The sequence below is a fragment of the Dreissena polymorpha genome, chromosome 1 (assembly GCF_020536995.1).
Source record: "Dreissena polymorpha isolate Duluth1 chromosome 1, UMN_Dpol_1.0, whole genome shotgun sequence".
Taxonomy (NCBI): domain Eukaryota; kingdom Metazoa; phylum Mollusca; class Bivalvia; order Myida; family Dreissenidae; genus Dreissena; species Dreissena polymorpha.
The window spans coordinates 189,825,984-189,853,199 of record NC_068355.1 but is presented as its reverse complement, the minus strand read 5'-3'; the positions used below and the strand labels follow the sequence as shown (position 1 = coordinate 189,853,199).

Below are 27,216 nucleotides of genomic sequence, written 5' to 3'. Positions count from 1 at the left end.
AACTAGTTAATATTAAATGGTTGAGAATATACTAATATCATACAGACATATTTGCATTCATACCTCTCGTAGTTTAATGCATATGCACCACTGTTGTTGATGTTTAGTATACGACTGCTGCTGAAACTGTTTTTGCTGCTGTGCTGACGTGGCTTGGTTGCTAGGATTTCGCTTGACACTGAACAACGGCCACTGAAAAATAAGTTATATTGGATAATTTGTTATAATGTAATCAAAGATGACAAGTGGTTCAAGGGATTTAATGCTTTTGTTGTTTTTATACACAAATATTAACACACTTCTGTGCACACTATTAGTTAATCCCCCTGAATAAAATATAAGTAACACAGCCTCTGAAATTCCATGTGTGGTGAGATACAGAAACAGTACATTAATATTATACAAGAGAGTTACTTGGCCAATGATAAGTTAGAGCTTTGTCACAAAATGATAACTAAACCTCAACCCAGACTTCATGGGGCTCACATGATTGAAGTTTCATCTGATTCCCTTTAGAAATGTAGATGTGGTGAGGTAAAACTATGTTTACATAAAATGCAGACGAAACACCCTTCTAACAGACCAACTTACAGAACATTGACTCCCATATAACCTCTGCATGGTTTGTGGGATTTAATACTCATTGTATTCACATCTCCACCTTGCAGGTCATGTTTTTGTAATATTACTGTGAGATTGGAATGTTAATAGATAATAGATTATAGACTGAGGCTGCTGCTTGAGCCCAGATTGGTACCAATTTGACCTTCGGCATGGAAGCCCCTTTCTCTAAAGGGTCACGCTTGGCACAGTTACACAGTTCTTTAGATGGTCGTGATTTTCAGGGTACTGTTCCATGTTGATTGACAAGTTGTCCTGTAAAATAAAATATCAACAAACTTAAACTCCAGTAGCATCAGCAAGAGATAATTCTATTCATCACTTAGAATGTCCTTTACTTAAGGCAAGTAACCATGTGACAAAATAAGACATATAATATAAATTATACAAAGCATTACACAGTTTTGTAACATGAGCAGCAAACTTAAGTGTATGAACTGTCATGAAACTTACGCCAATTGCATTAATTCTGGTGGCATTAATGCTTAGTCAAGTCGCAACTTTTCCAACATTTCACACACCAAAAACGTGATGAACGAAAACCAACAAAATACTCCCGGTTAGAAGTCTGGTTTTCATTGATCGTGTGTACAATGTTAGATATGTTTTACAATGTTAGATATGTTTAACGGTCTGGTTCACATTGATCGTGTGTACAATGTTAGATATGTTTAACGGTCTATGTTCTTCATTAAACAAGAAAATGCGATCTGGCTGATTACTAAACTTGTAAAAGATATTATGCCCAAAAACATTATTGAACATTTTCATCATGATCCGATAAAACTTATTTTGAAACGGATAGCAGATGTTAATAAGTGTCAACACTTTTTGCCTTTATTGATATTTTGGTTTTTAAAGAAGCATTTTCTTATAAAAAACCAGATTTTGCGGTAAGTGGTTTCCCTGACTAGCCTGTGCAGATTGCGTTTCCCAGAGGTAAGTGGTTTCCCTGACTAGCCTGTGCAGATTGCGTTTCCCAGAGGTAAGTGGTTTCCCTGACTAGCCTGTGCAGATTGTGTTTCCCAGAGGTAAGTGGTTTCCCTGAGTAGCCTGTGCGGATTGCGTTTCCCAGAGGTAAGTGGTTTCCCTGACTAGCCTGTGCGGATTATGTTTCCCAGAGGTAAGTGGTTTCCCTGACTAGCCTGTGCGGATTGTGTTTCCCAGAGGTAAGTGGTTTCCCTGACTAGCCTGTGCAGATTGCGTTTCCCAGAGCAAGGCTAATTCATGTTTTTAAAGCTACCTTTTAACTCTTATAATAACAACACAAAGTGAACATAAAAATCCTCTAACTTATTATTATTTTTGTTTGAATTTAGTATGAATGGCAAGGTGTAAATATTGACTTCATTTTCGCAATGGACATAGAAACCCAACAAAAAGACATAAAGGTTCAACTTGTGAATGGAATAATAAAAATGAAAATTGATGAGTAAATTGTGATTGTTAGTGGGTTCGGGAGGTATAAAATTGATGACTTAATGTGTGATTGTTAGTGGGTTCGGGAGGTATAAACTTGATGAGTTAATGTGTGATTGTTAGTGGGTTCGGGACGTATAAAATTGATGACTTAATGTGTGATTGTTAGTGGGTGATAACCAAGTTTGTTTTAAGGTTTGAACTAGTGACCTAGTTTTTGGAAGCAATGTGACAGATTCAAACTAAACCTATAACATATCAAGATAAACATTCTGACCATGTTTGATCATGATTGAGTCATGATAATTGAGATGTGAGACCTAGTGTATTGTTACACAAGTGGCCTTGATTTAAACTCAGGCTAACTATTGTCAAAATAAACTTTTTGCCTTGATAATGTCAGAACATTTTGACCCAGTTTCATCAAGATTAAATAAACATTCAGGCCTTTAGATTCTTAAACAAGCTGACAGTTGAAGCAGCACACAGCACACTCAATGACATAGGGTGATCACAATTACTCAGTTTGAGAAATGTTTGCTCAATTCAGTTAAAAAATATATATTTAAATGTGTTAATTTCCAAAACATATCACTTAGGAGTCTTCTCGGGGAAATATCTATATGGGAAATTCCCGATGCACTCAATACACAAGCTATGGACACTTGTATTTACAAGTGATTTTGTAAACCATTAAAATTATAATCCAATAGTTCATAATTTATAATTAGTCTCTAAACTAGATGTTCGGATCTCCACAAAACAAATCAACATTTTATGCAAAGCTACAAACATCAGTGACCCCTCTTAGGTATCAATGGCAATTTTATAAACATACTTACATTTAAAATGGAACCTGACTTTGTAGAGTTAACGATTTAGATATATTGGAACCTGCTGAAAAAGTGTGTGTTTTCCATGTTATTATGTGCTTAAATAAAGCTCTGGATTTTTAATTCAAGTCTGAATGTCAGGGATTAGCGTGACACTGTTGCATCTTCTTCGAATTTCAAAATAGTCAAATAAGGTTGTTGATGAACCCTTGAAATGAAATAATTTGTACTGGTCTTCTTAATTGAAGAGCAGAAACCCCAAATTGCATTGAGTTTTAACTATTTGTTAAAACTTGATTACATCTAAAGTCTAAGGCTGTTAAGCCAGGGTCTCCTGAATGCTTTGCCAAAGTTACCCGTTTTGCCATGGCAACAGGACTTTCCGATTAGGATGTTGTGGCTGAGTTGTAGTTGGGGAACCTGTGAGTATGAGGCATCTGTAAACAGAAAAAAAAGATCTCAGGGCATCCCAGAAATGTTTCCCTGTAAACCAAAAAATTCAATGCATTCTGAAATGGCATTAGTTATATTTGAATCAATTTTGTTTGAGTTAAAAAATAATAAGAAATACATTAAATTTGAAGACTTCAGATAGAAAAGAGATACACAATTAAACACTAGATACTATACTTCTATATGGTGTACACTTGATACAAACCTAGCCTACTAAATAATTGTTTATCCCTTTCTAAAAATATTTATTAAGTTACGTGTAACTCAAAAAAGGTGGGACGGACATAAGGACGGATTTAAGGAAGGGCAGAGCGAATAACAGACAAGAACAAATATTTACGCCCCTCTCCTGCGCCCTTTCAAGGCAATACAAATTGGCGGCTATTATAAATATTACCAATATCATAATAACTGTCAGCTATAATATAGTTTAATCAATATATAAAACGCACACACTATTTAAATTGAAATTTGGAGTAAAAAACTCATCACACATTATACATGATAAATTACCAATGTACCTTGCAGATAAAGTAATCTTGGCCCCTGGGTAAGACAGTCTGGAGCCACAGGTCTAGAGACGCTGCACACTTCGGGTAGAACTCATTGAGCATTTGCCTCACGGTACTTGGGCAGGAAGTGTCCCTTGGCGTCTGGGTCCAGCTGACCAGAGAGCCTTTTATTCAGCTGCGTACAAGAGTCACATGTGCATAATCAGTGCATCGGGTCCTGTAGGAACCGGCTCTTAAAACAGATTCCAAGAATTTAAATAAATATCGAAAAATAATGAAGACAATAATTTTATAATGTACTGAAAGCATTTAAATAATTGTTTTACTAAAATGGAATAGAAAAGTTTTCATGCATGGAGAAACTTTTGGTTCAGGAGCTGAATTTCGGCCGCAAAATAGACAAACTATGCCCTGACATACTAAGATTAAAACTTATATTAAATCCAGTGTTATTTGCATTCATTTACCAAGTTTGATCAATATAAAGACACAGAATTCCCATTTGATGCTATGAACTTTTCCTCAATCAGGCAGACAACGGAAAATACTGATGTAAAGTGAACTATATGAGCCACATTCTGGGAAACAATAGGACTTAATGTATGTGCAGTCTGCACAGGATATTCTGGGATGACACTTTAATAGGACTTACTGTATGTGCAATCTGCACAGGCTTATCTGGGATGACAATTTAATAGGACTTAATGTATGTGCAATCTGCACAGGCTAGTCTGGGATGACACTTTAAGCACATACATGAAGCCCCATATCCCAGAACACCCCTAAGATACTACTTATTGTTCTTGTTGCTGCTGCTGCTGCGACTGGGCCATAGACAGAGATGGAGCAAGTCCTGACGCTGAAGTCGCCACCCCAAACCTGAGAATTGCCAATAACAACTGTTGTTGAATGGAGTCAATCGCATACTGCTCTCCAGGCCTAAGGTTCACATTATTCGAGAACAACATATTATGGTCAGTCACATTAACGGACGTGTCACGCAACGCTTGCTCTACCTGTTGGATCAGATCGTTTCAGTTTGAGCGACTTGTCCGGCCTAATTTGTCGACGCCCATCATTCAATTGTTGCTAAGCGACATGGGTGCTGAGACGGAAGTCAAACTCACCAAGGCTCTGCTGTTGGAAGTGTTGATGTAGCCAGCCAATTGGGAGGATATATTGATAGGAGGCTTGGTAGTCTGACGCAAGACGTCTTCATGCTTATTTTCTTAAGCAAGTTGTAGTATTTGTGCAAGAAGGGGGTTGTCATCGACTTTCATTTCAATGACGTTTGTCATGTTTGCTAGTAAAGTTCACTGAAAAGGAAATGGAAAGTAAACTAAAACCGGATTGTTTAGTGACACATGAATAAGCCTTGAAACACCTTATCTTACAGACCTGTTTTTTAAATGCCAAACATTGTGCCTATAATTGATTATTAGAATATTGCAATTAATTTTTTGCACTAATTAGAACTAAGGATAACGTAGTATCAATGTTTTACGCGCACCAACTTGAAATTAGAATTTTTGTGTTTGTAGCAAGGTGTACTATTTATTTTTTGTAAATCAAAAACAGGCATTACTTGAGCAATTTAGAATGTGAGACTGTACACCTTTAATTGTGTGACTATAGAACTTTAAATGTGAGACTACAAAATTTTAAATGTGATACTCAGCAACTTAAAATGTGAGACAACACAACTATAAATGTTACCCTCTACATATTTAAGTGTGAGTCTGCACACCTTTAAATGTGACGGTTTATGACTTATACCTAAGACTTAACAACTTTAAATGTGAGACAATACAACTGAATGGCATTTAATAAGAAACAATAGATGTGAGTTCAAAATAGTAATAAAACTTAGTAAAATAAGCAAACTAGAGCTGTGTCACAGACGTGAAGAATACCCCCACATACTGCATTGAAACATAATATTTTGCATGTCGTCTTCACAAAAAACAGCAGACACCATGCTTAATTTTTAAAACGCACTAAGTGACCCTTTGACCTAGTTTTTGACCCAGAAAGGCCCATGTTCTAACATGGCCTTAAGATCATCTCAATAAAACTTTTGACCAAATTTGGTGAAGATCGGATGTAAACTACTTGAATTAGAGAGCGGACACCATGCTGAATGTTAAAAAATACAAAAGGTGATCCGGTGACCTAGTTTTATGCCCGGAATGGCCCATGTTCAAACTTGTCCTAGAGATCATTTATATAAAACTTGTGACCAAGTTTGGTGAGGATTTGATGAAAACTACTTGAATTAGAGAGCGGACAACATGGTGAGGTTTAAAACGCACTTAGATACCCCGTGACCTTGTTTTTGACCCGGCATGACCCATATTCAAACTTGACCTAGACATCATCTAGATACAACTTCTGACCAAGTTTGGTGATGATCTGATGAAAACTACTTGAATTAGAGAGCAGACAACATTGTGATGTTTAAAATGCACTAAGTGACCCCGTGACCTTTTTTTGAGCCAACATGACCCATATTCAAACTTGACCTTGACATTATCAAAATATAACTTCTGACCAATTTTTGGTGAAGCTCTGATGAAAACTACTTGAATTAGAGAGCGGACAACATGGTGAGGTTTAAAACACACGAAGTGACCCCGTGACCTAGTTTTTGACCCCGCATGGCCCTTGTTCGAACTTGACCTACACATCATCTAGTTACAACTTCTGACCAAGTGTGGTGAAGATCGGATTTAAACTACTTGAAATAGAGAGCGGACATCATGCTCAATGTGTAAAACGTACTAAGTGACCATGTGACCTAGTTTTTGATCTGACATGGCCCATGTTCGAACTTGGCCTTCAGATCATCTAGATAAAACTTCTGACCAAGTTTGGTGAAGATCGGATGAAAACTACTTGAATAAGAGAGAGGACACCATGCTGAATGTTTAAAAACTCACTAAGTGACCCCGTGACCTAGTTTTTGACCCAGCAAGGCCCATGTTTGAACTTGGCCTAGACATCATGTAGATACAACTTCTGACCAAGTTTGGTGAAGATAGGATGAAAACTACTTGAATTAGAGAGCGGACACTTAATACGAACCAACAGACTGACCGACAGACAAGTTCACTCCTATATACCCCCCTAAACTACGTTTGTGGGGGGTATATTTAAGCCATTATTCTGATAAAAACCTTTAAAATGTGCTATAACTAGGGGCTAGCTCTGTGCAGAGTTTATTTTAACCATTTTTGGATTGGGACAATTCGCAAAAAATCATAGTGTTTTGAATTAAATTGGGAAAATGGTTGTAGTTTTTGCTAAACATAATTTAAAAATTGAGAATAAGTGCTATCAAGATAACTTGCACTTAGGTTCAACTTATAGAGCTGCATAAGGAAACAAACTCAATTTGTAGCCTATTAAAACATTGTTTGGGGTCAAACCTTGAATTGAGAACTTTAGCCAGTAATTATGGAAAAAATAAACTGTTTAAGATTACGACTGGGACTCAATTTTAGCCAAGATTTTGACAAAATGAATAACACTGTATGATCTCACCTGAAGCTCAAGAAGCTGAGCTGATATGCTGGCCTCGCTGATATTGCCAAGGGCTGAATTTGAGTTCTGATTAACTCAATGTTGCAACCTATCAAAACATTCTTTTTCTTTCGGGGAAACCATGAATTGAGAACTTAAGCCAGTAATCATTGATATAGACTTTTTGAGATAAGAATTCGGCCCCAATTTCAACAAAATAATTAACACTGTAAGGTCTCACCTGTGCTCAAGAAGCTAAGATGACATGCTGATCTTGCTGATATTGCTAAGAGCCGAGTTCTAGTTCTGCTTTATTCAGGTTGCAAGTCAAAGGGCGTACTGGACCACACAACAAAACTGCTGTTATTTTTCAAAGCCTTTTCTTGCATCAATTCAATGCGAGGCCTTTTGGGCTCGGAGTGCTAAGTGCTCATAACAAAACCAAACATGTTCACTTTAAGCACCTTGTTCACAATAGTGGGCGTAATTTGCGTCTGTGGCACACCCCATGGATATATGGATCTCTTAGTGTTTACAACAAAGTCTTTACTGCCTTTCTGTGTCAGCATGGATGTATTGTGCTCTGGGTATTTACATCCAAGTCATAACTGCCTTTCTGTGTCAGCATGGATGTATCGTGCTCTGAGTTCACAGCAAAGTCATAACTACCTTTCTGTGTCAACAAGGATGTATTGTGCTCTGTGTTCACAACCAAGTCATAACTGCCTTTCTTTGTCAGCATGGATGTATTGTGGTCTGTGTTCACAGCCAAGTCATTACTGCCTTTCTGTGTCAGCATGGATGTATTGTGTTCTGTGTTCACAGCCAAGTCATTACTGCCTTTCTGTGTCAGCATGGGTGTATCGTGTTCTGTGTTCACAGCCAAGTCATCACTGCCTTTCTGTTTCAGCATGGGTGTATCGTGTTCTGTGTTCACAGCCAATCATTACTGCCTTTCTGTGTCAGCATGGATATATCTTGCTCTGGGTGTTCACAACCAAGTCATTACTGCCTTTCTGTGTCAGCATGGATGTTTTGTGGTCTGGTTGTTCACAGCATAGTCATTACTGCCTTTCTGTGTCAGCATGGATATATCTTGCTCTGGGTGTTCACTGCATAGTCATTAATGCCTTTCTGTGTCAGCATGGATATATCTTGCTCTGGGTGTTCACAGCATAATCATTACTGCTTTTCTGCGTCAGCATCAATATATCGTTCTCTGGGTGTTCACAGCATAGTCATGACTGCCTTTCTGTTTCAGCATGAATGTATTGTGCTCTGTTTTCACAGCCAAGTCATTACTGCCTTTTTGTGTCAGCATGGGTGTATTGTGTTCTATGTTCACAGCCAAGTCATTACTGCCTTTCTGTGTCAGCATGGATGTATTGTGCTCTGGGTGTTCACAACCAAGTCATTACTGCCTTTCTGTGTCAGCATGGATGTATTGTGCTCCGGGTGTTCACAGCATAGTCATTACAAACTTTCTGTGTCAGCATGGATATATCTTGCTCTGGGTGTTCACAGCATAGTCCTTACTTCCTTTCTGTGTCAGCATAGATATATCTTGCTCTGGGTGTTCACAACCAAGTCATTACTGCCTTTCTGCGTCAGCATGGATGTATTGTGCTGTGGGTGTTCACAGCATAGTCATTACTGCCTTTCTGTGTCAGCATGGATATATCTTGCTCTGGGTATTCACAGCATAGTTATTACTGCCTTTCTGTGTCAGCATGGATATATCTTGATCTGGGTGTTCACAACCAAGTCATTACTTCCTTTCTGTGTCAGCATGGATGTATTGTGCTCTGGGTGTTCACAACCAAGTCATTACTGCCTTTCTGTGTCAGCACGGATGTATCGTGCTCTGGGTGTTCACAACCAAGTCATTACTGCCTTTATGTGTCAGCATGGATGTATCGCGCTCTGCATATTCACAACCAAGTCATTACCGCCTTTCTTTGTCAGCATGGATGTATCGTGCTCTGGGTATTCACAACCAAGTCATTATTGCCTTTCTTTGTTAGTAACATTGCCAAAAGTCTGTTCTATTATGATATTTTGGCCGCTGAGAGGACAATCTGGGGCAGTCCGTAACCCTACTGTTGTCCAAACTATCAACAGCAGTCGAAGTATCCCATAGGAAAGCTTATGCTTTTATTGTTCCTTGATTTTCTCCTGTTCAATTTCTGTTTGTCCCATAAAGATTGGAACAAGTTATTGAACTTTTTATTCTTCATGATATTTGTTGTGATGTCCAACAGCAACAACCGACTGTTAGCGTAACCATAACTACCGCTATTTTTTTCTTTAACTTTTCGTGTCTGTAACACTCGTCCCTTTCAGGCCCACGTGGAACTCTAGCTTAACAAAACTACCCAGGCTTATGTGTGGACAACTTCACGTGGGCATTGCGTTTGTTCAGAACAGAATTATGCTCAGAATTTCCTGCAGAACGGAGTTGTTCAACGCTGCTGACTTTTTGAGTTAGGAGGTCAAGGGGGAGGAGTTAGAAGTCAGGGGCGGGGAAAGGTGGTTCTGGACTGGGTCTCTTGCAGGCGGGACTTGTGCGGTTGCTGGGTCAACTTGATATCAATGCTGGTGCTCTGCTGAAAACAACAACAACACAGTGGGTGATAGGAACTTGTAACAAATTATATTACAATCTATAACAAACTATGCCTCTTGACAGGTTGTGAAGGTTTCCAACAACATGAATTTCTAATCTGGCATTTTATTGGTTCCTTGTCCTTAATAGCATGAACGTAAAAACAATTAAGTCATTTTGTATTAAAACAAGAAAAGTGTTGGCTAATGCTTTACTTATCTGTAAATTTATATCTTTAATCTTTACTCCATTTCCAGAAATGTATTTTCATAAGCCAATATGCGTATAACTGATGTTAGAAAGTGTCGTCCCAGATTAGCATGTGAAATTCACATAAGCTAATAAGGGAGGGTACTTTTTGACTAGACTGGATTTTCATAAAGAGGATTATTTGTTCAATGAAAAATATCTTTAAGAGGAAAATGTTGTCCGTGATTAGCCTGTGTGGACTGCACAGGCTAATCTGCGACAACAATTTAAGCACATGCATTAGGCCCCATTTTTCAACATCACAGCTTATTTATCTATTAGACAATTTTTTGCTGCATAACACAAAGAAGGAAAACCATCTGGTTAAAAATTTAATATTTTTTAATTGTACTTATTCTATTAATCACATTACTTTTAAAATGCCATTAGATATGTTTTATTGTTAATATAGGTTTCAATAAATGGGAGGCAACAATATTAATATTTAATAATAATATTAATGTCTCACCAATGTTGAAAAAAAACACACACACATATTATATTACCATGCCTTTACAGATCTTTGATGGTTAAAATCTGTTTAAATTCACACTAGAATTTGTTTTTAAGTCAATCAACAAGTAAGTTGTAAGGCATAATAAAAATAAATAAAACATTTAACAACTTAAGGGCAACAACTCACTGCTGGTGCAGATCTACAGACCTCTCCCTTGTTAGTTTCAGCTAAAATGTCCTTCATGTTGCAATACGAGGACATGGTAAGGCTGTCTCACCCTCACATCGCTGGACTTTGATTTGGCTGAGCCTTTCACTACTCCTTTGTCTTCTATGCTTAGCAGGTGCTGTAACATTGAGAAAACCAATATGAAGTCTTTTGAACTAGTAAATTAGTAATACACAGCAATTGTTTTGCCAAATTGAAAAAAGTATCTATACCACACCAATGAGGAAAATTAGCATAATAATATCAAACATCGGAAAAATTTTATCGTTTAAATTGGGAATTATATGTATTTTTAATTGCATGGAACTTAATTGCACAAATCCGATTAAAATATATTCTTTGACATGCGTTTTTGTTGAAATGTTCAGTTTCAGTGCTCATTTTATTAGTCCACATGCATATAAGGAAGTGCCTATTACGTGTACTTTATAAAGATGGAAAGAAAAGGCTTTTTTTCACATACACCTTGGAGTAAAAATTATGTTACAGGCCATTTGCGCTTAATAACTATCATATTACAATACTAGTTTGTCTGTACTTTGTTGATGCCCATAAATCTATATTATCACAGTTACCAATAACAAAACAATATTTTGTCCAAGTTATTTTAAACATTAACTGTGTTTGATATGATATTTTATGATAAAAATACGGATCGAAGTTTTCAATTTTGTGAAAAAATGAGTAGCCAACTCTTTAAAAATGGCAAACTACGTTAAATTGGGAAATTGTGAGCTACTATTAGAATTGCTCAATATGTATGTTAAATTTGCATTTATATGTACACCGATGTCGCAATTACCAGTTTTTAATCATAGTGGTTTTTATACCATATTTGTTCTAATCAGAATTTACAAATACCAACAGACTGGAAGCAGACTAAACTTGAGCCATATTCAGGACAACTGGGCTTAATGAATATGTATAGTACCACATTAGCCTGTGAAGTCCACACAGGCTAACTTGAGACGACACTTTCCACAAAGACATGATTTTTGTTTAGAAATAATTTCTTTAAAGCGAAAATTTCCTCAAAAATGGAAAGCATTATCCCTGATAATTCAGAGTGCGCACTGCACAGGCTAATCTGTGGATGGTACATAACATGCATTAAGCACCCTTTTCCCATAACAAGGCTCACATGGTATCATCTTGTACAACTCTGTAACAGACTGTAGGGGGATTTACTTTGAGCCTCATACCGAGAAAACAGGGCTTTATAAATTGTGCACAAAGTGTCTGCCCAAATAAGCCTACCGTAGGTTTCCACGTATAGCGCGCAGTGTTTTACCTCCAAAATTCAAATTAAAAAGCTGGTGCGCGCTATACATTGATACAACGCCATCCTGGCTGCTAGATTGGTAAAAAATATGTTGTGTAATCGTAAATAATCAAAATAGCCGCCATGTTTTTTTCCAGAAAACTACCACCCTATAATCGTACAGACTGAGGGGCCATTGTCGAAACAACTGGTAGATATGAATGCGGTAGAAGAAGTTTTGGTAAAAAATAAATATGTTTGAATAAACTTGCGGACATTTCTTTGTTTGTGTTTACACTTCTTAATTGATGAATTCCGATGGGGATTGTTGTCGACATTCCGGAGAGCAGGCAAGGGTAGGTGCGAACGAGGTCTTTTTTGCATGTACGGTAGGTGTGAAAGGGGGTCATTTTTCACTTCGTAATTGGCAGATGTTATTGAGTAATATGTGCCACGACTTGTTAATACGCTAATTGACATTTGAGACACTAATTGACACTTGAGAACGTGAAGATATGCAAATGCATTTTGTGTGTATAAATATTGAATGTTGAACAGTGGTGTACCTCAACAACTGTATCCCCGTCTCCCATGCCACATTCAAATTTACCGGTAATGCCCATGCTTTCCCCGAGGAAAAATCACACAATGTACACTATTCTTATTTTCTCACGTTTTCACGAAATGCACGTGGACTGTTAATCTTTTGCTAGAAAATTACAAAATTGTAAAAAAAAGTATAGTGCTATGCAACCCATGCTCCTAATAAAAATGACGCTTCCTATTTTGAATGCTTAATTAAGCTTTCCAATGCCCCTGATTATTGGATTGTGCAATAGTAAAATGGCGGCCATTTTCAGTCCGATTAGGTGGTTTTATTGTCTTTAAATATTTTTTTCTCCATTTTTGCATTTAAAAACAGCCTGCGCGCTATACACGGGTGCGCGCTATACGTGGAAACCTACGGTAACAACTTAAAATGAAAGACTACATAATTTTTAATTTGATACTCGGCAACTTTAACTGTAAAACAATACAACTTTTAACATGACACTAAACAACTTAAAATATGAGACTGTACATATTTAAATGTGCACATCTTATTACGCGAGACTAAACAACTTGCAATAGACAATACAACAAGTCATAAGACACAATACTGTAAGTATATGAGTACTTGATCACACACGTTTTGCCTATGGATTAGACAGAAATGCAAAAACAGATGAAAGTCTATGGTGAATTAAGTATATGATACTCTGTCTTGCTACCAGGGGCCATTATACTATAAATTATAGCCTATTATGGTTAAATCTATTATATGTACGTGATATTGAATCCATACTAGTTGATGTCTACATTTTATGCCATTGTTTTTGTAAGACAGACCTTAGATGTAAAGTTAAGTCGCTGGCGTTGAAAGTGTGTGCATAAGGATATGAAAGCAGTATAGTGATTTTGTCTTTGCAAACATCTGATTCTAATTTATATAAAAATCTTAATCAGTTATACGTGAACACAAATACTGAACAATTTAGAATTTTTGATTTGTATTTTAACTGTACTAAGTTTCAACTTATACAGCTTAATAAGGCAAGTAACTCATTATTGCAACCTATCAAACACTTTTTGTGGCAAATATTGCATTGTAAATTTTAACCAGTAAATATTTATAAACAAGGGCTGTTTGTAAAACATGCATGCCCCCCATATGGGCTGTCCATTGTAGTGGCAGCCATTGTGTGAGTACGATTTTTGTCACTGTGACCTTGACCTTTGACCTAGTGACCTGAAAATCAATAGGGGTCATCTGCGAGTCACGATCAATGTACCTATGAAGTGTCATGATCCTAGGCAAAAGCGTTTTTGAGTTACCGTATTTTACCATGCATAGCGCGCAGTTTTTTACCTTCAAAATTCAAAATAAAATTTCAGTGCGCGTAATACATTGACACAACGCTTTCCTGGTTGCTAAATTGCAAAAAATCCATTTCGTAATTGTAAATCTTCACAATTGCCGCCATTTTTGTTATTGCAAAAAACTACACCCTATAATGTTATAGACTGCAGGGGCCGTTGTCGAAACAACAAATAGCGGGAAAGGTTAGGAATGAACGGGGTAGTAATAGTTTTGACAAAAATTAAAAGATGAAAAAAATGTCTTTGTTGGTGTTTTCACATTTCTTCATTGATTGTTCACTAAAAAAAATCGAGGTATATCGATCCCCGTTCGCCGCGGTATTGTTTGTTAAAGTTTTCGTTGTCATGAAAACTCGTTGATTTACAACGCAAAACGTCTTATTTGAACTGAGGCTAATTATTTCAATAAGTATTTCTCAACTTCGCTTTTGCTTTATTTTGATAATTTAATCCAAAGTTTAATGTTAGCATTTCCGAAAATTTGCACTCTATGTGAATTGACAGTTTGACGTCATCAAAGGAAAGCCGCTTCCTGTCTGAAGCAATAAAGCGACAAGTTTCTCGCCGACAAAATTGGCTTCCTTTGTCTAGCAATCAACATGCCGAACCAATCGTGTGTTTGTTCCTCAATGGCAATCGTCCAATTAAATAATAGCACGTGCAAAGCTCCGCCTTCAAACCTTTTGGAAAGAACGGAGGTGGAGTTCAACGGTTAATTGAGCAAGTGTTTTACGTAAGTTGAGTTCCGATTTGCCGAAATTACTAGGCCCTAAGCATTGAAACGACGAATACATTTATCAATGATTTTCCGATCTCTGCATAAATATGCTACTGTGCGAGTATACTACGTAGGTTACAAACCAACAATAGAGATATAGACTCGTTTTATTTTCTATCAATAGAGACAAACAAATGATATTTCTCAAATGGCTTTACGCGGATAACGCCAACTGTATGGAATTGAGCGTTCGGGTGTATTGTTTGTCTTACTATAAAATACTTATCAACTAGACGCAGTGAAGGCGCGAAATACCGGGTCAAACTGGATTTATTGGGGAGCATCTCTTAATGGGGAAATATTTAAGTCGATGAAAAATAAAATGGGATCCACGGACGATTTGCGTAAAATTGGACATTGAGATGTTGCGGGTCTGCAGAAGAAGATGTCATACGATGTTGTGAGCGGCAGGTAATGAAAATGTTACACTGTTCAAATGTGAGGAATACGTAATAGTGGTTCGAATTTAACGCGCAGGGGTCTTGAAAAAACATGCGCAGCGGCAATAAGGACATAACGGTGTTCTCGAGAGAATAATCTTAAAAATTGGCGAAAATATAGTGCTTTGCAACCCATGCTCCTGATCGTATAAACGCTCCCTACTTTAAAACAAAAAATTAAGCGCCCGAAAAACTCAGATTAAATGATTGCGCAATATAAGAATGGCGGCCATTTTCGGCCAAATTTTCAGGTTTTTGGTCTTAAATTCTTTTTTTTCTCCATTTTGGCTTTAAAAAATCGCATGCGCGTTATACATGGTAGCGCGCTATACATGGTAAAATACGGTATCATCCGAAAATCATTTTACTATTTCGGGTCACCGTGACCTTGACCTTTGACCTTGTGACCTCAAATTCAATAGGGGTCATCTGCGAGTCATGATCAATCTACCCATGAAGTTTCATGATCCTAGGCGTATGCGTTCTTGAGTTATCATCCGGAAACCATTTTACTATTTCGGGTCACCATGACCTTGACCTTTGACCTAGTGACCTCAAAATCAATAGGGGTCATCTGCGAGACATGATCAATCTACCCATGAAGTTTCATGATCCTAAGCGTATGCGTTCTTGACTTATCATCCGGAAACCATTTTACTATTTCGGGTCACCGTGACCTTGACCTTTGACCTAGTGACCTCAAAATCAATAGGGGTCATCTGCGAGTCATGATCAATGTACCTATGAAGTTTCATGATCCTAGCCCCAAGCGTTCTTGAGTTATCATACGACAACCACCTGGTGGACGGACCGACCGACCGACCTACCGACATGAGCAAAGCAATATACCCCCTCTTCTTCAAAGGGGGGCATAAAAAGAGACTTTTTGAAGAATGGGGCTGAATTTAGGCCCAATCTTTGACAAAATTAATAACACTGTAAGGTCTCACCTGAAGCTCAGAAGCTGAGCTGATATGCTGGCCTCGCGGATATTGTTAAGGGCCGAGTTTGAGTTCTGAATAACTTCGGGTTGAGAGTCAAAGGGCTTACTGGAGCATACAACAAAACTGGTGTCATCTTTTTAAGCCTTCTTTAGTCTTAATTCAATGCGATGCCCTTTGGGCTAGGAGTGCAAAACTGGACGGGTTTACTTTAAGCAACTTGTTTTCAATAATGGGGGGAATTTGCGTCTGAGGCGCACCACATGAATATATTGTGCGCTGAGGACAGTCCGTTACGCTACTATTGTCCTATCTACAGCAGATATACTTCAGAATGAATATACAGAATGAATCGTTTCAATTGTTCCTTGATTTGCTCCCGTTCCTTGCTGAATATAGAGCTGTCTTATAAAGAATTAAACAAATTATTAAACGTTTAATTCTTTGTGAGATTCTTCGTGATGTCCACAGCAGGAACTAACTGTTTGCGTTAACTGTTAGCGTTACCATAAGTACTGCTATAACGTCTCGCTTCTGTAACACTCATCCCACTCGGGCACTAGAGCTAAACAAAACTACTCGGGCTTGCTTGGGGAAATCTTGTCACAGACATTTCGGTTGTTCATAACAGCGCATGAAAACTTGACGTGCTGAGGATTTATTGCAGAGTAGACTTGTGTAACAATGCTGACACCTTGAGGCCGGAGGTCCAGTGGGAGGAGCTAGGGATCAGGGGAGGGAAAGAATCGTTCTGTATTGGGGCTCCTGCAGGCCGGACTGGTGCTGTTGCTTGGCCAACTCGATATCAATGCTGGTGCTCTCCTGAAAACAACACCACTAGAGTGGGGGATATGAACTTGTAACACATTTTTATATTACAATGTATAATACACTACATATATGTCTATTGATTGGATGTGAAGGATTTCAACAGCAAAACATAATTATCTGAATTTCTAATTTGGCATTTCATTGGTGCCTTGTCCTAAATAGCAATTAATGAAAATTAATGCAATTAAACCATTTCATATTCAAACATTAAAAGTGTTGGATAATGCTTTTATAACCTGTAAATTCATAATTATTATTCTTACTTAACTTTCAGTGTAATTTATAAGCCAAATTGCCGCTCATCAATATTAGAAGCTTTCTTCCCAGATTAGCATGTGAAATCCACATAAGCAAATCAGGGAGGACACTTTCTGACGATACTGGATTTTCACAAAAGAAGATACTTATTTTCATACCTTTAAAGAGGTAATTGTTGTCCCTAAGTAGCCTGTGCGGACTGCACAGGCTAATCTGGGACTACAATCTAAGCACATGCATTAAGCCCTATTTTATCACAGCGTGGCTCATTGATGTTTTTAGCCAGTTTTTTCCTGCAGAACAACAAAAAAGAATGAAAAATCATCTTGTTAAAAATAATAAATTGTTCATTGTACTCATAATTATAATCGGTTAACTTTTACAATTCTTTCACAGAGGTTTTAATGTTAATACAAGTTTCAACAAGCAAATTCTTTGAATTGATATCCCCCGCCAATATGCTTCTGGACACAAAAGTGTTATATTTGACACTCAAAAAAGCATTTTTTCAAGACACAAATGGCCATAACTTCATTATTAACAGATTGTGTACAATGCCATTTGGCGTGCATCATTCTCTTATCCATATATACTCATACCAAGTTTCAATGCAATCCGCTAAAGCACTTCCAGACAAATGGACGGACGGAAAGACGGACAACGCCAAAACAATATCCCTCCACCTATGGCGGGGGATAAAAATAAATGGGAGGCAACAACTTCATATTAATGTATTCCCAAAGTAAGAAAACACACACACCATTTTTACCATGCCTTTACAGGTCTTTAGTGTTAAACTCTGTTTAAATTCACACTAGACAACAGTTCCAAAGTAAACCATCATGTCATAAAAGTTGTAAGACATATTACAAATTAATAAATATGAAACAATTTAATGGCAACAACTCACTGCTGGTACATATTGACAGTTCTCTCCCTTGTTAGTGTAAGCTAAATTTATTAAAGGCCACAATATACTAAATGATTTCCCTATATAATTCAATGTAAAAGTGACAAATTAAAGAGAAAATAAATGCAACATTTTGAACAAAGAGACCACCATAACCATACTTTTTCTGAAAGTTCATTCTAAGCTGAATCGATTTAAGCAATAAAAAAGATATGTCATGTTAAACCAAACATTTACTTTACTCAAATCAAACTCTACTTTTTTTGCACCTTAAATTTTCCGGCCATTTTCTAGTGCAATGTAACTGTTTTCAGGTCAAACTTGTACTTTAGTCTCTAACTTTATCATATGTCAGGGATTAAATACTGAGCACATTTTCTTTCCCTTCCAATATATACAAGAGATTAAGCCAGAACACCAGTCTAAAGTGTAAAACATGGCTTCGAGTAAAATATGATTTTTTATTGATAACAGCCCAACATTAAACGATTATTTAGTATAATGTTACCTATAACAAAACCTGAACTGTTTAAAACGCAAAAAATATGCACTTCCTTATAATTTTTCATCTATCCCAATGTGCATGCCAAATTTCAGATCGATCCTTCACGTAGAAATGTTTGAACAATGAAAATTATTATAATAATGCCTGATAAGACATATGGCTTCCATTGTCGATGCTTAGATTTATAAAGGGCTTTCAAGCGCAAATAACATTAACTTATATAACATAATACAGTAAATATACTGTAAACTTCTTATATGCTATATCGAAAAAGAAATATAATATTATTAAAACGTGTTTGGGCTTCTTTCAGTGCGAATGTGTGAGTTTAGAGGTGCTCAATACGAGTTTCTGTACTTTTTATTATCCCCCGCCATAGGCGGAGGGATATTGTTTTGGCGTTGTCTGTCGGTCCTTCCGTCCGTCCGTCTTTCCGCCCGTCTGTCCGGAGCCATATCTTGTAAGTGCTTTGGCGGATTTCATTGAAACTTGGTATGAGTATGCATATGGATAAGAGAATGATGCATGCCAAATGGCATTGTACACCATCAGTTAATAACAGAGTTATGGCCCTTTGTATCTTGAATAATGCTTTTTGTGCGTCCGGAGCCATATTTTTGAAGTGCTTTGGCGGATATTATTGAAACCTGTAATGCGTATATATATGGATAAGAGGATGATGCACGCCAAATGGCATTGTACACCATCTGTTAATAACGGAGTTATGGCCCTTTGTATCTTGTAACAATGTTGTTTTGAGTGTCAAATATAATACTTTTGTGTCCAGAAGCATATTGGCTTGGGCTATCAATTCAACGAATTTGCTTGTTATAATTATTTTCTGATACAAATTTTCCCATTTAATTATTTTTCTTTACGCTTTTCAATACTTGTTAACTCCATGAAACAAAACGCATTTATTCCATGAAACTAACAAGAACGCATAATATCCCGTGAAAAAATGGTGGTTTTATGTAAATCATGCTCCTTTGTAACGGGGCCTGTTTTGACCAAAAAAAAACATCATTGTATACACAATGAAAACTTAATACCTCCTCCCAAACAGACTATACAGCATTAGATGGAATAGATTCCAATCAAATAGGCTTAATTAAATATCACACAGCTTTATAAAAACTCAAGGCCTGCATGGGGATGACAGAAATTATTGCGATGTTGTGTTTCTGAGGTGTCTGTATTGGTAAGTTGGAAAGCATCAAGCTGGAGAAGGGTTTGAGTAATTGATCATCCAGTAAAATAAGTTGTACTGAAAACACTATATACACAAGAATAGACGCCACCTGTACGAAAATTCTTTGCAGATTCTGTACTGAGTCTGTACAAAATCTGCCCAGAATCAAGACAGAATTCATTTATTCTGTACAAAGAGCACACAGACCCAGAATCTGCCTGGAAAACTGTACAGATTTTTTAAGCAGAATTACAATGAAGCAGAATTTCATCTGTACATATTACTATACCAAACAGAATTTTTATACTTTTCATTTTTATAAGACAGATTTTTAGCACTCTGCATTTTAGCAAGACAGAATTTTGGTACTTGGCAGTATTAAGCAAGGCAGAATATTGGACTTATAAAACTATTGAAACAAAATTTCAAAATGGGACTTAGATAATTAAAAAAAATAGACTCCTGATTCAAGTTTCTAAATGTTTATTATGAGAAACATTTGCCCTATACAAGAAAAACAATATTTATGTTCAGTTCAATTTATACAATAATTGCCATTCATGTATATATTACATGTCATAATATTAAAATATGTGAGTATGTAATGATAATTTACCTTTTAATTGTACCTTTGTACATGTAGATCTACTATAATCATAAAATATCTTTGAATTAAGGTTCTTACAGTAAACTTGATTTAGGGTTGAATACATATTGGAAAATTGTTTTTCAATTCCCCCTCCCCCCCCCCCCTGACTTATGAAAACTGCTTTGCTTTAATGGTATATGTATTTCCACTGGGGTTAAATGTTTAGTTTGCCTTCCTCTGACTCTATCTATGAAAAATTGTAATGTCAGTGCTTGTATACACCTCTGTAACAGTTCACTTGAAAATAATCATAAACCCCTAACAAACAAATCCTGCCTGCTTGATACTTGTAATGTGAAACTGGGGCTATCTTTACTGGCTTGCTGGAATGTGTATAATCTCTTCTGATTGGTTGGGAGCCAAATTTGAACATGTAAACATAGATCCATGCAAGACCTGAAATGTAGTTTCAAAGCAATGTTGGGACTTTTTAAAGTTGAAGTTTTAACAATATCCTGAAATACTTTGATGGACATTCATAAACAATTAACTAGAATGTGGAAATCAACATTTTGTGTATTAACAAGTCTCTAAAAGAGGAATTCAGTGAGTTATGAAGCGGCCCTTTTGGAAATGCTTTGAACTGTTAAACAGGTTTGTATTGTTTTTCTTTACATTGTTATCTTATAATGTTATGTTTAATTTAATGATATAATTTAACAGTTACAAAGATCTGTTTTGGTGGGTGATTTACATTTTAAATAAATGATGAAACCAATTATCTTTGCAGTATGTTCACATAAAAGACATAAGTCAGTCAAAGGTATCTCTATCTTACAAAACCAACATATAGTTGTAACAATCAATTGCCTAATCAGTGACCAAATGAAAGGGCAATGTAACCAATACTTAGATTTATTTATGAATAACTACTCTGCCACAAAATGTAAAGCCTTTTTTTTAATTACATATTTACGAAAGCTATGTTATCACTTAAAAGGTGCTGCATTATTTAAGTTGTAATTTTAGTAGATCCCATATGATCACTTCATTCAGATTGGCTAAACAAAGTAATTTTTAACCAGGTTTTCCGAAGGAAAAAACTGGTTATTAGATTGGCGAATGCGGGCGGGCTGGCTGGCTGGCGGGCTGGCTGGCTGGCTGGCTGGCGGGCTGGCGGAATAAGCTTGTCCGGGCCATAACTATGTCGTTCATTGTCAGATTTTAAAATCATTTGGCACATTTGTTCACCATCATTGGACGGTGTGTCGCGCGAAATAATTACGTCGATATCTCCAAGGTCAAGGTCACACTTTGAGTTCAAAGGTCAAAAATGGCCATAAATGAGCTTGTCCGAGCCATAACTATGTCGTTCATCGTCAGATTTTAAAATCATTTGGCACATTTGTTCACCATCATTGGACGGTGTGTCGCGCGAAATAATTACGTCGATATCTCCAAGGTCAAGGTCACACTTTGAGTTCAAAGGTCAAAAATGGCCATAAATGAGCTTGTCCTGGCCATAACTATGTCATTCATTGTGAGATTTTAAAATCATTTGGCACATTTGTTCACCATCATGGGACGGTGTGTCCCACGAAAGAATCACGTCAATATCTCCAATGTCAAGGTCGCCACGACTAAAAATAGATTTAAAAAAAAAAAAAAAAACTTACAAAGGGGGTTAATTTTTTTTGGTCATTTCAAAAGTTCAGTTTGAGTTTTCTCCCTTTATCAGATTTTTTTTTCACAATGAAAACCTGGTTTTGTGACAATTTTGTCCCTTGTTAAATAGTAAATTGTATTTTTTTTTGCTTTCAGCGATTTTCAAAAAAGATTGTGTAGCAACTTACCCCTGACAACGACCTCAGAAGATCAGTCACAGAGTAATGGTGCTGTTATCACTTAAAAGGTGTGAAGCAAAAACTTAATATAATGCGGTTTGTAACTAAATCAACATTACAAATTCTCTTTTTATAAAACACGCTATGAAATGACCTACATTTGAAAAAATGTCAAATTTATTTTATAATGTGAAAAGCAAAATATAAAGAGAAGCAAGTTGGTGAACCATGTTGCGTTATTTAAGTTGTAATTTTAGTAGATCCCATATGATCATTTCATTCAGATTGACTAAACAAAATGATTTAAAAATAGTTATGTGTATTTTTTGCTTTCAGCAACTATCAAAAAAGATTGTGTGGCAACTTTCCCCTGACAACGACCACTGGCTCAGTTAAGTGCAGTCACAGAGTGATGGTACCTCACCAGGGTCTAGTTCAGGCAAATGAAGAAAAAGGGATTTTCATCTCAATATAATAACTGTAATTTCTTAAAACATAAACTTACTTTATTTACTGTGTTTTTATGTCATATAACAGTGATACAATAATGTGTGTTGTATTTAGGGATTTATTTCTTAACGGGATGTGTAAGAGTAAATTATTTTATTTTATTGACTGTCAGTATTTGTTACTTTTCTTATATATATATAAACATGTCATAATATCATTAAATAAAAATGTTTAATATTTACAGTCTATATATTTTGCTTTACATTTTGCTACATTTTTCTGTACAGAATTTTTTGTGTGTACAGATTTTATTTTGTGTACAGATTTTATTTTGCACAGAATCCCATTCTCACATTTTGGTTCACCCCACATTTAATTCTGCCCAGGTTTTTTTCTGCCCCTAAAAAATTCTGCTTAATTTAAATAATTCGTAAAATCTGTACAGAATTCGTTCTTTGTTTATATTGAAAAAATCTATAAATAGAAATCTGCTTCAACTCATTTTTAATGGACACCAAATATTTTCTGCACAGGTTCTATACAGATTTTGTGTATTTTATTCTGCACATAATCTGGTTACAGTCTGCCCAAACTTTTTCGTACAGGATGTATGTTTTTCTTTTCAGATAATGTACATTTGTGTGATTCTATGTTTTAATAAATAAGTCATTAACATTTATGCAGCATACTGTAACATTATGGTTAAAGGGATCTTTTCACGTTTTGGTAAATTGACAAAACTGAAAAAAATTGTTTCAGATTCGCAAATTTTCGTTTTAGTTATGACATTTGTGAGGAAACAGGAATACTGAACATTTACCATGGTCTAATATAGCCATTATTATGCATCTTTTGACGATTTAAAAACCTGAAAATTATAAATCGTTGCAACGCGAAACGATTGAATAACTTGGAGAGTTCTGTTGTTGTCGTTTGATTTTGTGAAACTACGAAGATTGCTTATATACACAGTGATTTTTTAATATTTTTTTTCTTACAGCCTGTGCCTTTTGGATTGGGAAAATTAGCGCTATAAACCATGAAATTGGGAAAAATAGCGCGATAAACCATGAAATTGGGAAACATTATAAATACGATTATAAGAACAGAATTAAAATTATTAAAGTATGTTTGACAGCATTTTTATATTATAAAATGCTAATTAAATGTGTTCTTACAATGAAGACAATGTTAAGTTAATATCCTTCCACATTCATATTGAACTTGCAATAATCTATATAGATTCTTAAATATACCATTTAATCATAACCTCTTTAACAGTAAGAATTTAATTCAGTATTCTTTCAAATTAAATATCATATGGTGAAAACATTAACAAATATTTATAAAAAAAAACGCTTTAGTGGTCTTGCTATGTCAATGATGTATTAAATAGAGTTAAAATAATTAATTTCATTTCTTTACCTTTCAACATCTTGCACTTCAATGCTATTTCAGTGAACTGTAAAGCGTGACAAACATAATAAAGCAGAATATGCATATGAATCTGATTTTACAATGATCCACTAACATATAAATCATATCATGTTTGTCTCTTTCCATTTTCGAACGATACTCATCTTAAATGCATTAACTTTGTGAGTAACGGTAGACTAACTCCAATTTCCCAACACTGATTTCCGTGATGCACATTCACTGTGAAGATTTGTAATAAATATTTGATGCCCAAACCAAAATGAATGCTTGCGGCAAGCTCGCCGCAAGCTTGCGACAAGCTTGCCGCAAGCTTGCGAAGCTAAATTTTAATTTGTACAAGCTTGCGGCAAGCTTGCGCAAGCTTGCAAGTATTTTAATACAAAATTCTGCAAGCTTGTGCAAGCTTGTGCAAGCTTGCGCAAGCTTTTTTGGATGCAAGCTTGCGCAAGCTTTTTAGTAACTGTTGGACTTTGAAAATTTCAAAGTATAGTGCATGTCTGAGCTGAAAATGAGTAAAAATTTCAAAGTACAAAAATATATAAAAAGTTAACAAAAATCATTTTTTCAAGGAAGCTGATTTTTTCCCCAGCATATTGGGATTCAAATTTAATGGCATGAAACACAGTATCTTAATAATCAGTTAAAAAAAAAATTCGGCCTAGCTGTTTAACATGACATAAATTTTGACCTTTCACGACCTCAGAAGCCAATCAAATTTAAAATAAATTTCCCGCCAGTATGTCTGAATGAATAAAATCAAACAATCTCTTGGCTAATTGGAGAAAATGCCCCCTGAAACATTGACCTTCGAAATGAATAGGCATTCTGTGATACAATTTCCAAATGATCTCTTTGCAAAGGCTTAATTGGCCAGTGTTTCTATTAGGGCTGTCACGATACGCCGTGAGCGTACCGCGGTATATCGTGGTACGGCAACACTGTATCGCGGTACGTACCGCGATATTTTACAGAATATGTATCTGTGAAGAAAACAGCAGAATAACAAGTTTTACAAACTTTATTAAACTCAATAATCAGAAAACACTGATATCATAGTATGACTAGAAACTGTAAAAGAAACTGTAATAAACTTGATAGAAGTAGTCATTGTTATTGTTCGCGTCTTTTTCTAAAATGTCCGCCACGTTGTTTACAATAGCTGTGACTACGATCTGTGTAAATCGAACGCTTCAAGGGCATGTTCAAAATGCGGAGTCAGCGTATTGAAAATCCGTAGCGTTCTGACTCTTCCTCGACTTATTCAGAATCTTAAGACAACATGATTCGGAAGTGCCATGCTTTGAACGATCGATATACTAAAGAAAGAAAATAAGAAATAGAATAAACATCTTTTGGATAATTATGAACTTATTTGCAATGGAAATCTGTCCCTAATTCCAAAAATGGTACGGACCCATACATTGCCGTATTTTAAACATGAAAGTTAAACATCTACAAGTGGAAGCGCTTGCTTGACCTGGATATTAACGGATTATTTATTTAGCCCTTTTGAACCGCTTCTACATTTTTCAAAACGATATCTATATCAAAATAATTATGTAATGTATTTATATCTGTGCTAATATAATAATATTAAAAAAACCGGTGCGGCAACGCCGTACCGCGGTGCGATTTTTTTCACAACATGCACCGCGATATACCGGTATACCGGTGAATAGTGACAGCCCTAGTTTCTATACTGTGTAAATCAATAAATAGGTCAACATTGTCTGGTGAAGTTGAAAATAGGACTTGCATTCAAGGCTATGTTTCCATATTTAACAAGCAAATTCGTTGAATTGATATCCCCTGCCAATATGCTTCTGGACACAAAAGTGTTATATTTGACACTCAGCTAAAAAATCATTTTTTTTACGATACAAAGGGCCATAACTCCGTTAATAACAGATGGTGTACAATGCCATTTGGCATGCATCATCCTCATATCCATATATATACTCATACCAAGTTTCAATTAAATGCACCAAAGCACTTCCAAGATATGGCTCCGGACAAAAAAGTGCCAGACGAACGGAAAGACGGACGGACAACGCCAAAACAATATCCCTCCGCCAATGGCGGAGGATAATAATAACCACTGTATTGTATGCGACACAAATAAAAATATATGTAAAAACAAGTGATGTGTTTGTGAAACACTATGTCCCCTTTTGAGCTCTTTTGACCTATTTATTTGACCTTTGACCTGGAATGGTGACCTTGACCTTTTTCCACTCAAAATTGCAGCTCCATGAGATACACATGCATGCCAAATATCAAGTTGCTATCTTCATTATTGCAATTATAGTTATGGCCAAATGTTAAAGTTTGTGCAAATCAACAAACCAACAAACCAACAGACAGGGCAAAAACAATACATGTATGTCCCCCAGTATAGACTGGGGGACATAAACATTGTTATTGCTGATATTTCAATTCACCTTTAATTTATTTTATTTTTTGCTAATTTTGCTCTTCTTTAATTGTTATTTCATTAAAGTTTTATAAATAACAAGATTTGGTGGTTTTCATCCTTTTAAATATTTAACACAATACTATTTTAATTATATATTTATGTTATCAAAATGAATCAAGTTTCTATGCATGATAAACTATAATAGAAATGTATAGTAGTTTAAATTTCTAAAACACATTTTCCCAGTCTCAAACTCCATGAAATGATACATAAATGACAATGTTTGTTTAATCAGATAAACACTGACCCTCAGCTGACCTAGACCTGGTTTTCTGCAGCCCCAATATTCCCTGACAATGCTGAGCCCTCGTACAAGAACCTGATTATAAAACCATCTGGTTAACAGGCTTTGGATTGGTTACTAGTAATTCACAGGAAGTTGTTTACATGTATTTGAATCAAGAGCGTTTAAACAACTGACTGACCTAAATTGTAGGTATAATTCCAAGCAACATGAGGACTTAACATTGTAGTGTAGAAAATAC

General features: G+C 36.0%; 1 protein-coding gene and 1 long non-coding RNA gene across 3 annotated transcripts in view; both read right to left on the bottom strand.

Annotated features, from left to right (window-relative positions):
* LOC127864323 (uncharacterized) lies at window positions 1-4,613 on the bottom strand. 2 transcript variants are annotated; one of them, XR_008041776.1, is made up of 4 exons: window positions 3,848-4,613; window positions 3,230-3,310; window positions 767-876; window positions 1-192 (listed from the first exon to the last, which is right to left on the bottom strand). It is a non-coding gene; the product is annotated as an uncharacterized LOC127864323 (long non-coding RNA). The 2 variants fall into 2 exon arrangements; XR_008041775.1 differs by having other exon boundaries at window positions 6-192; window positions 758-876.
* A 398-nt stretch (window positions 4,614-5,011) lies between these two features.
* LOC127864317 (uncharacterized) overlaps window positions 5,012-27,216 on the bottom strand; it is a 158,145-nt gene continuing 135,940 nt past the window's right edge. The window contains exons 3-6 of the transcript XR_008041754.1: window positions 16,249-17,061; window positions 10,858-11,017; window positions 7,602-9,966; window positions 5,012-5,154 (exon numbers count right to left, since the gene is read on the bottom strand). The gene's annotated coding sequence lies outside the window, so the exon portion shown is untranslated. The remainder of the gene's footprint in view (window positions 5,155-7,601; window positions 9,967-10,857; window positions 11,018-16,248; window positions 17,062-27,216) is intronic.